Here is a 2933-nt window from a genome sequence, read left to right as displayed (position 1 = left end):
AAACTCATTTTCTCCCCTTCGTAAGGCAAGGTACTGAAGGAGGGGGCCCTACGGGCCGTGCAGGGACATCCTGGAGGCATGGGGAGAAGAAACTGAAAGGCAAGTTTGTATGGAACAAAGAATACCGATCTCAGGATTCTCCCTTGAACCTGCCCTAACTTTGTTCAAATAGACTTAGCCACTGACCTGCTGTCAAAAGACCACAGCCAATCTGACTTGTTTTCAATATAATGATGAATATTGATTTGCTCCCTTCATCCAACATTTTCAGCTGGATCTTTTTTGACCAAGGATATACATTACTAGGTGAGTACAGGCAGTTAATTCTTCCACACGGGACTTCGGAGTTTCTGAGTTAACCAGAATCACCCACCTTAACATCTGCCAGTTTATACCCCAAGTCCTGACCAGTGCCCCCTACCTGCTATGCCTCATGTTTTCAATAGAGCATAAAATCAGAAATGAAAGATGAAATATCATAGCCAATATCACAGAAATACACAGGATCCTAAGAAACTGCTAGGTATAATTACACACTAACTAATTGGATCATCTAGAAGAAATGGATAAATTCCCAGACACATAAAACCTACCAAGATTGACTCATGAAGAAATTTAAAAATCTGAACAGACTAATAGCAAGCAAGGAGGTTGAATGAGTAAGAAAATGTCTCCTATCAATGAAAAACCCAAAACCAGATGGCTTCCCAGATTAATTCTACCAAATATTTTAAGAAGAACTAATACCAGTCCTTCTCAAACTCTTCCAAAAAGCTGAAGTGGAGGGAATACTTCCAAACTCATCTTACAGGGCCAGCATTACCCTGATTCCAAAGCCAGACAAGAACACTACAAGAAAGGAAAATGACAGGCCAATATCCTTGATCTACATAGATGCAAAAATCCTCAACAAAATCCTAGCAAACCAAATTCAATAGCACATTGAAAGAATCATTCACCATGATCATGTCATGGTTCAACATAAGCAAATCAATACATAAAATATACCATATTAGAAAAATAAAGGATAGAAAGTATATGGCCATCACAATAGATATAGAAAAAGCTTTTGACAAAATTCGAAACCCTTTCATGGTGAAAAAAAAAAAACACCCAACAGATCACGTATTGAGGGACTGTATCCCAACAAAATAAAGGCCATATATGACAAACCCATAGCTAACACCATGATCAATGGTGAAAAGTTGAAACTTTTCCTCTACCATCAGGAACAAGACAAGGATGCCCACAGACACCACTTCTCAGGGTAATTAGGCAAAAGAAAGAAATAAAAGGCATCTTAATAGGAAAGGAAGAAGTGAAACTGTCTCTACTGACGGCATGATCTTGTTATATATAGAAAACCCTACAAACTTCACTCAAAAAAGGTTAGAACTCAACACAAAGAAGGGAACAATAGACACTGGGGGACTCCAAAGGTGGGAGGGAAGGATGGTGGGAGCAAGGGTTGAAAAACTACCTATCGATTACTATGCTCACTGCTTGGGTGGTGGGATCATTAGAAGCCCAAACCTCAGCACCATGCAATATACCTGTTTAAGAAACCTGTACATCTACGCTCCTGACTCTAAAATGAAACATGCAATATTTAAAAAACAAAAACAAATAAATAAAATTTGAAAACTGTTAGAACTGAGCTGATAGGTGATATCAGTAAAGTTGTAGGATACAAAATCAACAGATAGAGCCTTGAACACAGCAACATCCAGCTGTCTGACACGAAAGTCTCAGGGGCAAGAAAACCTCTATATGAACTCAGAAACAATGAGCTAAGTTGTGTTTATGTCTGAAAGGATGTTAAGAACTTCATTCATGTTACATCAGAGCCAACAGAAAGAACCAACAGGAAACCTGTACCCAACAAACAGAAATGACAAGATGAAGGGAAAGCAGAGGTAAGGGCTTACCTTAGAAAGGGCAAGTGATTAGCTCAATATACAATACAATGTTTGCTCCTGAGCCAAAAATTTGTACAATAATTTGGATATTACTTGCACAACCAGAAAAATCAGCCACTCATTAGGAAAATGTGTTTCTGTAGAAGTCTTAGGACTCAGCTATCTATAATAACATGAAAAGACAATATTTTCATCCAAAATGAGTATTTTTGTTTGTCTTGGCTTGTTATTCTAACGTCAACAGCCTCTAAATAAACTGTTGAAGTACATGATATAACCACCTCTTTCTCCATCTTTCCCATTGCTCCCATAGGGTTTCAGTTGTGCAATTTCACCATTAGCAAAGCTTTTTGCTGAAATCTGGCTTTTCAAAGGGAGAGTATCCAGAAACAGAAGATGCTGATCTGGGAGGCTCTTCCTAATAAAACTGCTGCTTCAGTTTAACTTGAAAAAGCCCACACCCAGTTCCTAATGACAAACATCTGAACACCGGGTCTTCCCCTGAGCAAGACCATGCTATGCCTCCTGCTCGCTCTGTTCTATAAGCAACCCACAGATTGCTCCCTGTGAAGAGGAGCCTGCCAGGGGAGCAGCATTCCACCAGACCCTGATTTAGCAAGATATTTCCGTGTCATTCCCCCAACCAGCTGGAAGTCCTCCACTGCTCTTGTGTAAAAATCTAACTCATCTCGCTGAATTTCCTGATTTAAAAGTCTAATTCATTTCACCAAAAGTGTGACAGAAGGAAACCAAGTACACCATCTCTCTCTTACCAAACCAAAGCTATTGCATGTGCATTCTGGGGGGAAAACATGGTCCAAATATGTTATGGAGGGGGTGCCAGCCCAGTGTCATCCTCTTACTATTGCCATAGGATCTTGGCTGATGGCATCAGAGGAAAAACAAGTTTATCGATTACTTTCAACCATTAAGCTCACTCCTCCATGAAAAATAAGTCACAAGTCCAATGTCTCTTATTAAAATAAGCACTGCAAAATATAAAGGAGTCACAGT

This window comes from Pan troglodytes, chromosome 20 (genome assembly GCF_028858775.2).
Source record: "Pan troglodytes isolate AG18354 chromosome 20, NHGRI_mPanTro3-v2.0_pri, whole genome shotgun sequence".
Classification (NCBI taxonomy): domain Eukaryota; kingdom Metazoa; phylum Chordata; class Mammalia; order Primates; family Hominidae; genus Pan; species Pan troglodytes.
This window is presented reverse-complemented; position numbering follows the sequence as displayed.